Source organism: Lissotriton helveticus, chromosome 1_2, assembly GCF_964261635.1.
Source record: "Lissotriton helveticus chromosome 1_2, aLisHel1.1, whole genome shotgun sequence".
In the NCBI taxonomy this organism is placed as follows: domain Eukaryota; kingdom Metazoa; phylum Chordata; class Amphibia; order Caudata; family Salamandridae; genus Lissotriton; species Lissotriton helveticus.
Window position 1 is genome coordinate 5,891,538 of NC_136058.1, and position 14,177 is coordinate 5,905,714.

At 49.8% G+C, this 14,177-nt stretch overlaps 1 protein-coding gene across 4 annotated transcripts in view; it reads right to left on the reverse strand.

Moving 5' to 3' along the window:
- Nucleotides 1-14,177, reverse strand: part of PRPF38B (pre-mRNA processing factor 38B) — a 79,458-nt gene that overhangs the window by 57,146 nt on the left and 8,135 nt on the right. The window lies entirely within an intron of this gene.

Consider the following 14,177-nt stretch of genomic DNA (forward strand, 5'->3'; position numbering starts at 1 on the left):
TCTTCTGGCCTAGGAGTAAGCTGCAAGCAGTGAAAAGGTATTTGCGGAGATTAGAAGCTTTGTGTCGACCAGGCTGACACTACAAAGGAAGCTTTGGGGGAACAGGTGTAATTCGGATGTATGCAATTCCCCAACCTTGTTGGATCGAGAAGGAGAGTTTGACACCAGTATGGCACAGGGCTGGATATAAAAAAGCAAAAACCAAATTAAACGACTCACCTGCTTAAAAAATTGTAAGGAGTTTTTCTTTACTTTAGCTGGAATCTGTCCACAATATAGGAGGTCCAATCACAGTAAGAAGACTGAATTTTCAAAAGTTAGCGATTTTTTGTGTTTGTTGATCTGGTGCTGCTTAGATTGGTGGTATTTTAGGTAAATCTATGGAAGTTTGCATTTAGCATTGTCAAGAAGGGGGAGTAAACCATCATAACCATTGAAACTGTGTTGACCTGAGCAAAATCACCAGTTGAATTGTGCATAATGTTGAAACCTCAATGTGCACATCAATATTATAAAACAATGTAAAGGTGACAGCAGATGAGTGAATGTTTTAATATGTGAGGAAGCCAGAATTTATGTAAATTATGTTTAATCCACATGAATTGGTTGTCGAAGGTTTGATAATGTCCCTGGAATTATTTTATAGAATGTATTTGGAAGCAAAAAGCGAGAAATTAGCAGATTTGCTAACTTCTCATATCAAGGCAAAGTGGTTTAAAAGGGTAAGAACATGCAATCACTAGATTTTGTGTAGATTATAAACACCTAGAAGCCACGCAGCAACGCATAGATTTGTCTTTGTGCAAAGCATTGAATTATACACTTTAATATAGTCATGATAGTTATATGTGTATGCACACCTACATACATTTGACAAAACAAGCATGTAAAAGATGCAATTTCACATTCTATCCATTTAGCTTTCAAACTTGGATGCCTCCATCCTATATTTTAGAAATAGTGAACATTGCCTTGGATCAATAGCACTGATACCTGTATGTTTGAGGTGCATCTTGGGTTTCATGGGCAACCAAAATTCAGTCAAGGGTGTGGAATTCCTATACCCTTGGGACAAGAAGGACCAACACCATGTAGCACTAACCCTTTGGTTGTCAGATTACAGTTCCACATTAGGGATCAGGGAAAGGCATTTTCTAGAGTTACGGTAATATTTGTGTCCATAAGATAAGACTGTTCCAACTTGTATTTATGGTTCATTAATACATAGTTTTCATTATTTGGGGTAGTGCTCCAAGTAAATGCAAGAAGAAACTGCACTACCGACAGTGGTTTTAGTATAAAAAGTATAAAATAAAACATATCAAAATGTGTACACACGTTTGAACAGTTTAACAATATGAGGCTACGTATAAAGCTTTCAGAATGCTCTCTGGTTAGATGCGAATATATGCAAAAGCAACATTGACCAAGTATTCAAACCATACTAAGGTATGAGCTCTGGCATAATCAGAGGTCCTATTATAGGACCCGAATAAAAGTGAGATTACTGCCATAATGAGTTGCTGCACCACATGGCATCAAAACGGACAGGTGGATTTTGTTACAGGACCTGTAGATTTATGAAGCAACCTGTCCAATTGACAAGTAGATATTTTATTAAATCCCACACCCCTGATGCAGTATTACATTTTCTCGGGAAAGCACCATTTAAAACATACATTTGTTTCTCTTGAACTTTAAGAGGCAGGATGTCCACCACAGAATAAAGGACAGTTCAAGCTATGTGGGTGCAAAGTTACCAAAGTAGAAGGTGAAGTACAAAATATGTGAAGCCAGTTTGGTGCACCCAGGAGGGGATTTAGAGGCAGGCTATAGCAGGGAAGGAAGTTATAGTGAGAAAGGGAAGGGTGATTGTTTCTACAGAGGCAGGCCTGCAACAGGAAGGAGTTAGACAGTGGAGTGTTTGGTAAAAAAAATGGGGCTTGAGATCTTTGAAGGAAGGCGCTTTGTTGAAAGCATGTGAGAATAGTGTTCCTGCCCCTTTCATAGGATGAAAGGGGCAGATACCTTGCCTCCACGGCTCTACACAGCGCGTGTGCAGTCTCTCAGAGTCATGTTGTATATACTTTGTGAACTTCGGTCCACATATAGGCTTCCCACTTGATGGCTCCATTGCCGCTCTCCTATTCTTTCTCCCCATTTGTCCATAGCATGCACGCATCATTCCTCTTCCTGTGTTTAGCCCACCACAGATCAATTTAAGTAATAGTTTTACCAACTATTTTTTTCTGAACACAAGCAATTGTTTTTTCACTCGCTCCATTTCTGTAAACAGGTCTGTAAATCTTGTTCCTATCTTATACTGACATGGAGGTCAAATGTCAGGCGCTGTTTTCAGAGGGCATCTGCTTACTTCTCTCCGACTTAAAAATAAGAGGATTTTTAACCCATAGACATTGTTTTATATTACTTGCCTTGCTTATTCTGGCTTTGTAAGGCGGTACCATAGTCTTATACCATTTACTTTTTACTTACGCTGTTACATATGCTTTAACGCTTTTTAGGATGACAGGTGCTACCTTAAAACAACACTTTGAAAGAACTCGGAGGACTCATTTTCAAGCGTTAAACATGTGCTTCAAAATGAAACTCGGACCTTGTAGATGAACGTGCTAGACGCTTATTTAAGATTCTCATACGCTTATGATTACATTGACTGTTGCTTACAAAGTTTTTGAAGCTGGGCTCGCTGGTCTTCTTTACATGAGTTTGTATACGCTGAAACTGAAATCTGGGTCCTGCGAAACATGGACCCAATATATACTTAGAGACCCCTTACCTTTCAGTTTTAATTAACTAAATGTGGGCTTAAGCTTCTTGTGCCACTTAAGTTCTCTATATTGTGGAAACGTGTTCACGGACTGATATTGGGTCGAGTTGTGTTGCTTGACCCGCCCGCACGGTCTTGCTTGTCCCAACCCTAATGCTAGACAAAAATGTGATGGGACACGGCCATCAATGGCCACGCTATGGCGCTTCTTTTTAGGTCTCAGCCTAGAGACGCGCAAAGCACGTTCTCGGCAGAGAACTATTGTAATCATGTCAGCCGCCAAAGCCGACAAAAGGAGACAAGAGCTGGGCACGGGCCCAGCAATCCTAATGGGAGAGGGAGCGACAAGTGCTGGACACGCGCGGATTCAGTCGCGCTCACGGCGCCAGCGTCCCCGCCGCGTGCCGATCACTGCTCTCTTCCTGGCCGGCACCGAGAAGTTTCGCAAGGCAATGAGGGCACTGAGAGGTAGGTGCTTGTTCAGAATGTTATGTCCTCTAATTGCATGGACTTGAGTGATTGGTGAGTGCAGAGTAGCGAGTGGTGAGTGCCGAGTAGCGAGTGGTGAGTGCCGAGTAGCGAGTGCCGAGTAGCGAGTGCCGAGTAGTGAGTGCCGAGTAGCGAGTGCCGAGTAGTGAGTGCCGAGTAGCGAGTGCAGAGTAGCGAGTGCAGAGTAGCGAGTGCAGAGTAGTGAGTGCAGAGTAGTGAGTGCAGAGTAGTGAGTGCAGAGTAGTGAGTGCAGAGTAGTGAGTGCAGAGTAGTGAGTGCAGAGTAGTGAGTAGTGAGTGCAGAGTGGTGAGTGCAGAGTAGTGAGTAGTGAGCGCAGAGTGGTGAGCGCAGAGTGGTGAGTGCAGAGTGGTGAGTGCAGAGTAGTGAGTGCAGAGTAGTGAGTGCAGAGTAGTGAGTGCAGAGTAGTGAGTGCAGAGTAGTGAGTACAGAGTAGTGAGTAGTGAGTGCAGAGTAGTGAGTAGTGAGTACAGAGTAGTGAGTAGTGAGTGCAGAGTAGTGAGTAGTGAGAGCAGAGTAGTGAGTAGTGAGTGCAGAGTAGTGAGTAGTGAGTGCAGAGTAGTGAGTAGTGAGTGCAGAGTAGTGAGTGCAGAGTAGTGAGTAGTGAGTGCAGAGTAGTGAGTGCAGAGTGGTGAGTGCAGAGTGGTGAGTGCAGAGTGGTGAGTGCAGAGTGGTGAGTGCAGAGTGGTGAGTGCAGAGTGGTGAGTGCAGAGTGGTGAGTGCAGAGTGGTGAGTGCAGAGTGGTGAGTGCAGAGTGGTGAGTGCAGAGTGGTGAGTGCAGAGTGGTGAGTGCAGAGTGGTGAGTGCAGAGTGGTGAGTGCAGAGTGGTGAGTGCAGAGTGGTGAGTGCAGAGTGGTGAGTGCAGAGTGGTGAGTGCAGAGTGGTGAGTGCAGAGTGGTGAGTGCAGAGTGGTGAGTGCAGAGTGGTGAGTGCAGAGTGGTGAGTGCAGAGTGGTGAGTGCAGAGTGGTGAGTGCAGAGTGGTGAGTGCAGAGTGGTGAGTGCAGAGTGGTGAGTGCAGAGTGGTGAGTGCAGAGTGGTGAGTGCAGAGTGGTGAGTGCAGAGTGGTGAGTGCAGAGTGGTGAGTGCAGAGTGGTGAGTGCAGAGTGGTGAGTGCAGAGTGGTGAGTGCAGAGTGGTGAGTGCAGAGTGGTGAGTGCAGAGTGGTGAGTGCAGAGTGGTGAGTGCAGAGTGGTGAGTGCAGAGTGGTGAGTGCAGAGTGGTGAGTGCAGAGTGGTGAGTGCAGAGTGGTGAGTGCAGAGTGGTGAGTGCAGAGTGGTGAGTGCAGAGTGGTGAGTGCAGAGTGGTGAGTGCAGAGTGGTGAGTGCAGAGTGGTGAGTGCAGAGTGGTGAGTGCAGAGTGGTGAGTGCAGAGTGGTGAGTGCAGAGTGGTGAGTGCAGAGTGGTGAGTGCAGAGTGGTGAGTGCAGAGTGGTGAGTGCAGAGTGGTGAGTGCAGAGTGGTGAGTGCAGAGTGGTGAGTGCAGAGTGGTGAGTGCAGAGTGGTGAGTGCAGAGTGGTGAGTGCAGAGTGGTGAGTGCAGAGTGGTGAGTGCAGAGTGGTGAGTGCAGAGTAGTGAGTAGTGAGTGCAGAGTAGTGAGTAGTGAGTGCAGAGTAGTGAGTAGTGAGTGCAGAGTAGTGAGTAGTGAGTGCAGAGTAGTGAGTAGTGAGTGCAGAGTAGTGAGTAGTGAGTGCAGAGTAGTGAGTAGTGAGTAGTGAGTAGTGAGTGCAGAGTAGTGAGTAGTGAGTGCAGAGTAGTGAGTAGTGAGTGCAGAGTAGTGAGTAGTGAGTAGTGAGTGCAGAGTAGTGAGTAGTGAGTAGTGAGTAGTGAGTGCAGAGTAGTGAGTAGTGAGTGCAGAGTAGTGAGTAGTGAGTGCAGAGTAGTGAGTAGTGAGTAGTGAGTAGTGAGTGCAGAGTAGTGAGTAGTGAGTGCAGAGTAGTGAGTAGTGAGTAGTGAGTGCAGAGTAGTGAGTAGTGAGTAGTGAGTAGTGAGTAGTGAGTGCAGAGTAGTGAGTGCAGAGTGGTGAGTGCAGAGTGGTGAGTGCAGAGTGGTGAGTGCAGAGTAGTGAGTAGTGAGTGCAGAGTAGTGAGTAGTGAGTGCAGAGTAGTGAGTAGTGAGTGCAGAGTAGTGAGTAGTGAGTGCAGAGTAGTGAGTAGTGAGTGCAGAGTAGTGAGTAGTGAGTAGTGAGTAGTGAGTAGTGAGTGCAGAGTAGTGAGTAGTGAGTGCAGAGTAGTGAGTAGTGAGTGCAGAGTAGTGAGTAGTGAGTGCAGAGTAGTGAGTAGTGAGTGCAGAGTAGTGAGTAGTGAGTGCAGAGTAGTGAGTAGTGAGTAGTGAGTGCAGAGTAGTGAGTAGTGAGTGCAGAGTAGTGAGTAGTGAGTAGTGAGTAGTGAGTGCAGAGTGGTGAGTGCAGAGTGGTGAGTGCAGAGTGGTGAGTGCAGAGTAGTGAGTGCAGAGTAGTGAGTAGTGAGTGCAGAGTAGTGAGTAGTGAGTGCAGAGTAGTGAGTAGTGAGTGCAGAGTAGTGAGTAGTGAGTGCAGAGTAGTGAGTAGTGAGTAGTGAGTGCAGAGTAGTGAGTAGTGAGTGCAGAGTAGTGAGTAGTGAGTAGTGAGTAGTGAGTGCAGAGTAGTGAGTAGTGAGTGCAGAGTAGTGAGTAGTGAGTAGTGAGTAGTGAGTGCAGAGTAGTGAGTAGTGAGTAGTGAGTAGTGAGTGCAGAGTAGTGAGTAGTGAGTGCAGAGTAGTGAGTAGTGAGTAGTGAGTGGTGAGTGCAGAGTGGTGAGTGCAGAGTGGTGAGTGCAGAGTGGTGAGTGCAGAGTGGTGAGTGCAGAGTGGTGAGTGCAGAGTAGTGAGTAGTGAGTGCAGAGTAGTGAGTAGTGAGTGCAGAGTAGTGAGTAGTGAGTGCAGAGTAGTGAGTAGTGAGTGCAGAGTAGTGAGTAGTGAGTGCAGAGTAGTGAGTAGTGAGTAGTGAGTAGTGAGTGCAGAGTAGTGAGTAGTGAGTGCAGAGTAGTGAGTAGTGAGTAGTGAGTGCAGAGTAGTGAGTAGTGAGTGCAGAGTAGTGAGTAGTGAGTGCAGAGTAGTGAGTAGTGAGTGCAGAGTAGTGAGTAGTGAGTAGTGAGTGCAGAGTAGTGAGTAGTGAGTGCAGAGTAGTGAGTAGTGAGTAGTGAGTAGTGAGTAGTGAGTGCAGAGTGGTGAGTGCAGAGTGGTGAGTGCAGAGTGGTGAGTGCAGAGTGGTGAGTAGTGAGTGCAGAGTAGTGAGTAGTGAGTGCAGAGTAGTGAGTAGTGAGTGCAGAGTAGTGAGTAGTGAGTGCAGAGTAGTGAGTAGTGAGTGCAGAGTAGTGAGTAGTGAGTGCAGAGTAGTGAGTAGTGAGTAGTGAGTAGTGAGTAGTGAGTAGTGAGTGCAGAGTAGTGAGTAGTGAGTGCAGAGTAGTGAGTAGTGAGTAGTGAGTAGTGAGTAGTGAGTAGTGAGTAGTGAGTGCAGAGTAGTGAGTAGTGAGTGCAGAGTAGTGAGTAGTGAGTAGTGAGTGCAGAGTAGTGAGTAGTGAGTAGTGAGTGCAGAGTAGTGAGTAGTGAGTGCAGAGTAGTGAGTAGTGAGTGCAGAGTAGTGAGTAGTGAGTAGTGAGTAGTGAGTAGTGAGTAGTGAGTGCAGAGTAGTGAGTAGTGAGTGCAGAGTAGTGAGTAGTGAGTAGTGAGTGCAGAGTAGTGAGTAGTGAGTAGTGAGTAGTGAGTGCAGAGTAGTGAGTAGTGAGTGCAGAGTAGTGAGTAGTGAGTAGTGAGTGGTGAGTGCAGAGTGGTGAGTGCAGAGTGGTGAGTGCAGAGTGGTGAGTGCAGAGTGGTGAGTGCAGAGTGGTGAGTGCAGAGTGGTGAGTGCAGAGTGGTGAGTGCAGAGTGGTGAGTGCAGAGTGGTGAGTGCAGAGTGGTGAGTGCAGAGTGGTGAGTGCAGAGTGGTGAGTGCAGAGTGGTGAGTGCAGAGTGGTGAGTGCAGAGTGGTGAGTGCAGAGTGGTGAGTGCAGAGTGGTGAGTGCAGAGTGGTGAGTGCAGAGTGGTGAGTGCAGAGTGGTGAGTGCAGAGTGGTGAGTGCAGAGTGGTGAGTGCAGAGCGGTGAGGGCCGAGGAGCGGTGAGTGCAGAGCGGTGAGGGCCGAGGAGCGGTGAGGGCCGAGCGGTGAGGGCCGAGGAGCGGTGAGGGCCGAGGAGCGGTGAGGGCCGAGGAGCGGTGAGGGCCGAGGAGCGGTGAGGGCCGAGGAGCGGTGAGGGCCGAGGAGCGGTGAGGGCCGAGGAGCGGTGAGGGCCGAGGAGCGGTGAGGGCCGAGGAGCGGTGAGGGCCGAGGAGCGGTGAGGGCCGAGGAGCGGTGAGGGCCGAGCGGTGAGGGCCGAGCAGTGAGGGCCGAGCAGTGAGGGCCGAGCAGTGAGGGCCGAGCAGTGAGGGCCGAGCAGGGAGGGCCGAGCAGGGAGGGCCGAGCAGGGAGGGCCGAGCAGTGAGGGCCGAGCAGTGAGGGGGCAGAGGAGCGGGGGCAGAGTGTGCAGAGTGAGTGTGCAGAGTGAGTGTGCAGAGTGAGTGTGCAGAGTGAGTGTGCAGAGTGAGTGTGCAGAGTGAGTGTGCAGAGTGAGTGTGCAGAGTGAGTGTGCAGAGTGAGTGTGCAGAGTGAGTGTGCAGAGTGAGTGTGCAGAGTGAGTGTGCAGAGTGAGTGTGCAGAGTGAGTGTGCAGAGTGAGTGTGCAGAGTGAGTGTGCAGAGTGAGTGTGCAGAGCGAGTGTGCAGAGCGAGTGTGCAGAGCGAGTGTGCAGAGCGAGTGTGCAGAGCGAGTGTGCAGAGCGAGTGTGCAGAGCGAGTGTGCAGAGCGAGTGTGCAGAGCGAGTGTGCAGAGCGAGTGTGCAGAGCGAGTGTGCAGAGCGAGTGTGCAGAGCGAGTGTGCAGAGCGAGCGTGCAGAGCGAGCGTGCAGAGCGAGCGTGCAGAGCGAGCGTGCAGAGCGAGCGTGCAGAGCGAGCGTGCAGAGCGAGCGTGCAGAGCGAGCGTGCAGAGCGAGCGTGCAGAGCTTGCAGAGCGAGCGTGCAGAGTGAGTGTGACCTGTTCTCAGGACACCCCCGCGCCGCACGGCCACCAGCTGCTGCGCGTGCCCCCGCCTCGCTGCTGCCTCGTAGAGCCTGCCTCGTATTTGCGTGTAGTGCTGTAACCTTTTTTCCCTTCTGTTTATCCAGCTTTCTGCTAATCTTTTTGGTTCCCTTTTGTATTTGTAGCATTTGTTATTCTCTGGGCTGTGTTGTATTGTCTGTGCCCCCCTGTGCCTACCCGCCCCGTTCCCCCCCGCTGTGCTAGCGGCCACGCCCCCTTTTCATTCTGTACCCTCCCCGCTCCCCCCTCCCACTTGGCCATAAATGGCGACCGCGCGGCGCAGGTGAGTGTGACCTGTTCTCAGGACACCCCCGCGCCGCACGGCCACCAGCTGCTGCATTTGCCCCCGCCTCGCTGCTGCCTCGTATTTGCGTGTAGTGCTGTAACCTTTTTTTCCCTTCTGTTTATCCACCTTTCTGCTAATCTTTTTGGTTCCCTTTTGTATTTGTAGCATTTGTTATTCTCTGGGCTGTGTTGTATTGTCTGTGCCCCCCTGTGTCTACCCGCCCCGCTCCCCGCCGCCGTGCGAGCGGCCACGCCCCCTTTTCGTTCTGTACCCTCCCCGCTTCCGCCTCCCAGCTGCTCCTCCCTCCCTCTTCGCCATAAATGGTGACCGCGCGGACGCACAGCGGGTGCGCCGAAGGCGCGCCAAAGGCAAGCCCGTCTGCGCCTGGACCGCGCCAGGACCCCTGGCCCCCACCGACGCGAGACGACCCGACAGACCTACGACGCCGCCGCCCTCATCGCACTCAACGCCTGCCAGAACCCCGCCTGCTGCCGAGCCGCCCCGAAATGCTTCCACGGATCCTTCACCTGCACAACCTGCAAGTTCACCTGCCTCCGAACATGCACCGCGCCCGCCAAGCCAAACCCCAGCAGCGACCTCAAGTGCATCCTGCTCAACACCCGCTCCGTCCACAGACACGCAGTCGAACTCTGGAACCTGCTCGACACAACATCACCAGACGTCGCGTTCCTCACTGAAACATGGATGAACGCCTCCTCAGCCCCCGACATCGCCATCGCCATCCCGGATGAATACAAGATCATCAGGAGGGACCGTGTCAACCAAACTGGGGGAGGCATCGCCATCGTCCACAAGAACACCATCCACATCACGACCGACGCCGACGACACCTACACCGCCGCCGAACACCTCCACTTCCAGATTCACACAGACCCAAAGGCGACCCTCAGAGGCACCCTCATCTACAGACCCCCGGGACCACGCACACAATTCAGCGAAGACATCACAGACTTCATCAGCCCACACGCCCTCCCCTCCGCCGACTACATCCTCCTAGGGGACCTCAACTTCCACCTGGAGAACAACAAGGACCGCAACACCGTCACCCTGCTGGACAACCTCGGACTCAAGCAACTGGTCAACACCCCCACCCACTACGCCGGCCACACGCTTGACCCAGTCTTCTCAGCCAGCAAGTCCATCGCCTTCAGCCACTCCACCGAACTTCACTGGACCGACCACAGCTGCGTCCACTTCAGCTTCAGAAAAACCACTACCCCCCACCACCTGCAACAGGTTCCTCACAGAAGCTGGAGCAAGATCACCGCAGAGTGAGAGTGCAGAGTGAGAGTGCAGAGTGAAGAGAGTGCAGAGTGCAGAGTGCAGAGTGAAGAGAGTGCAGAGTGCAGAGTGCAGAGTGCAGAGTGCAGAGTGCGAGTGCAGAGTGCGAGTGCAGAGTGCGAGTGCAGAGTGCGAGTGCAGAGTGCAGAGTGCAGAGTGCAGAGTGCAGAGTGCAGAGTGCGAGTGCAGAGTGCGAGTGGCGAGTGCAGAGTGGCGAGTGCAGAGTGCGAGTGCAGAGTGCGAGTGCAGAGTGCGAGTGCAGAGTGCGAGTGCAGAGTGCGAGTGCAGAGTGCGAGTGCAGAGTGCGAGTGCAGAGTGCGAGTGCAGAGTGCGAGTGCAGAGTGCGAGTGCAGAGTGCGAGTGCAGAGTGCGAGTGCAGAGTGCGAGTGCAGAGTGCGAGTGCAGAGTGCGAGTGCAGAGTGCGAGTGCAGAGTGCGAGTGCAGAGTGCGTGAGTGTGAAGTGTGTGAGTGTGAAGTGTGTGAGTGTGAAGTGTGTGAGTGTGAAGTGTGTGAGTGTGAAGTGTGTGAAGTGTGAAGTGTGTGAGTGTGTGAACGTGCAGGGTGAACAGTGTGTGAGTGTGCAGGGTGAACAGTGTGTGAGTGTGCAGGGTGAACAGTGTGCGAGTGTGCAGGGTGAACAGTGTGTGAGTGTGCAGGGTGAACAGTGTGTGAGTGTGCAGGGTGAACAATTCCAATCCAAACCACATAATTCCATTACACACCACATTCATACACTCCATAACACATGGCTAAAAGACATTGCCATTTACAATGCCATTAGCTCTAACTCAAATAAATCCGAGACCTATTGCATTTCCAATGCTTGTTAAAGACTTACCGCCATGCGGAACACAGCTGTGCTGCTATACAAATTAATAAAAGACATTAACAACGTCAATACCTCTACCATTGCCACGTCATATTGGCTTTCCCAAAGCTAGTTGTCAAGCTTGGAAACACTCCTGCTGACGTTCCACAATTCATCAGTAATCAATTTCGACTACATTTTATGGAGGACAACTTTAGTCAACGCTACATCAAACAATGTGGAACTATGTACATACCAACCGAAAACAAACAATACCAGTTTGCATAGATATACTTTAATTAACTGAGTGAGCAAATATGGGTGGAAGCTAAAATGACTGAACATCAGAGGATTTTGCCAATTTTGGACCTGGAGTATTTCAAGCGTACAACTTTTTATCAACTGTTTGCTTCTTCCGTAGCAATAGGTTCCCACAAAAATGGTTTTTGTTTGCTAAATTTGGACAACATAAATGTATTATGTAACTCTGCAGCAAACTTATGTTCTGTTCACTTTCTGCCCCTCACGTATTTGGTTCTTATGCACGTAAAAAGTGGGGATGCTTCATTTTCACATTGCGGGATCAGCTCTCTTCTCTTGTGACACTCATCCACTAGGAAATTATGTGTTACAAGGTCCTAGCTTAGAGTCAGCGGCAGCTGACTTACCAGCCTCATTAATGGTAAATTTAAAACCAGCATTTGCAATGCAATAGGTCTCGCATTAACGAGAGTTTGAGCTATTGGCATTGTAAATTACACTTTTATTTAGGTTTTGTTTTTAAAACGTAAATGAAAGGCCCTGTCATTTACAATGCCAATAGCTCTAAATCTCACAATTGCGAGACCTATTGCATTGCAAATGATTTTTGTTTCTGACTTCTTTATGGTGTTCTCAGTCTTCGGTAGAAGTGAGCTTTACCTCTGAGCAAGTACTTAAGATGACCATGATTTATGTCTATGACTATGCTGACTAACTGCAATGTCAATTGAGATGTTGTCGGTGCAACCATGTGGAGGTTACGATGTGACAGAATGCTCTGACCCAGCTAGGTAAATATAACACACAACAGTGACAAGCTGTGCATCAGATCTGCAAGACGAGAGCAGTCTACTACAATTAGTGGGTTTTAAAATACACCAAGCCACGGGAATCAAGAAAGAATGACATAAGCCTTGCCCAAATGCAACAAGCAGTCCATCAAAAGTGACCAGCACCAGAATCACCCAGCGAGCAGACATGCAGCAGGGCCGAGTAAAGAGTGGGGCATACGTTATAGAGACTGGCCTTGTAAAAGGGCTATATTGTGACATGTGATCGGAGAGAACAGCAACACTGTCTCAATGTAGGTACGAGGTAGAGGCATTCATAGCATAGTTTGTGCTTGAAAGGTCCTAGGAATCATTAGGGGTCTCCGACCAAAGGTGCTCGCCTGGTACCACCCACTACACTGAGGGACAGACACTGCCCCTCCTTCCCAGTCCCCAAAAGCATAGCATGCCTGCCACTCCTACATCAGCAGAACCACTCCCGCCCCTGGGTCCTCTAACCTTGACCGTTCCCAAAAACCCTTCTGCACAGAAGTACCCCTTTATCTAGTGTGTACCAACATTCAAAACACCCCCACCACCTGTGGTGCGTGCGATTCACCTCAGGAGTACAGGCACCGTGGCGCCTCGAGGACTAGGTCAAAGCTGTCCGGGGGCATCGCAGTACGGCCCGGCAGGAGGGATACCGCCTCAGGCCCTGGTGCAGCAGCACCGGGTTGTCCTCCACCGCGGCCCATCGGTCACCAGCGAGTGACCCTCAGAGCTTGACCCTCCCCGGAACCAAAGAACAGGGAGACAGAGAAAAAGGTCCTTGGCTACTGGTGGACGTTCGGGGAGCAACAGCACAGGGGACAGGGCCCGGGGGCGTGTGTTGGCTCGGAATGAAGGGCCACTGTTTGTCGATCTTTCGGAGTGGAGGCGCGCGTGCGCACTGTTGCCTAAGCTGGCATACAATACAAGCACAATCCACTTTCAAAAGCAGCCCAAACTCTACAGATAGAAGCCTGTTGCAAGCACAGTCTCCATAATTCAAGAGAAAATTTGAAGGGTCGGATTCCTTAAACTCAGATTCAACCTTTAGGTAATGACCAGTTCAACGAGGTGTGCGAGCATGTATGTTATGAGGCCAAGTAATCTGGGGCGCCCTCGCATCTTCGTAGCAGTACCTTTAATAACAAGCGTGCGACCCTCCTACGTCACAGGAACAAAGATGGCGTCGGCCTGTCTAGATGGGCCGTCCTAAAAGTGGACAAGTGCTAAGCAAACAAATGATGGACGGAATGCTGATTGAACCATAGATTCATCCCCAGTCAAGAGATCTGGGTTAAATATATCGTTCCTTTGCTCACTATGGAACCCCAGTTTAGACCCAGCCATAAGCAAATCAGTCTTGACCCTGTGCCTCATGGGAACTGTCCAGACCGAACTGCCAAGCCAGGTCCTCCCTGGACCGGAAACATGCATCCTAGGGCCAGTTTCAGGGTATGTCACCCTTCTTCAGCCAGGCTAGCTTGAATCCAGTGGCACAGGGAGCAAGGGACCCAAGTCTCGGCAAACCCATCTCACATAGGGCGAAATGCTGATTGAATCATGCATTCACCCCCAGTCAAGAGACCTGGGTTAAATCCATTGTTCAATCACGCGCCAGCGTTTAACAAACGATGCCGCAAGACAATTGAAAACAAGGGTGGGGCTTACAGTTCCTTCCGAAAGTGTATCGATTCCAAAAGAGCCTCACATGGCGAGTGCAGCGCATGCGCGCTGCTAACGCCAGGCGAGACCTAAAAAAAAAATGACAAAAGTGGATTTGCATACAGCTGGGTCAAAAACTAAGGTGGCATGAGAAGCAAAAGTATGATTGGTTGGGATGCAACAGCAAGCAATTGCCAGTGGTTAGACAAATTGCAAGCCTCCCTCCCATCGCCCTTTGTTAAACTGAAATTTCGCAATTCAAGCCTTGACTATATGACCCAAAACAAGCATTTGCAATGCAATAGGTCTCGCATTTACGCAAGTTTAAGCTATTGGCATTGTAAACGACAGTGCATTTTATTTATGTTTTAAAAACGAAAACCAAAATAAAACACATTATCATTTGCAATGTCAATAGCTCAAACTCGCATAAACGCAAGACCTATTGCACTGCCTTAATCCCCCACTCCAGAGCTCTCAATCGTTGCCTGCTATAAACCCCTGAACGAGACTCAGTTAAAAATATGCACTATACAATAACAATATGCTATTGATAAAATACAGAAACAGCGTACCTCATAAGAAATGCAAGAAATGTGTTTATTATAAACATGAACTAAATAGCTGATCTAGATTACCATTA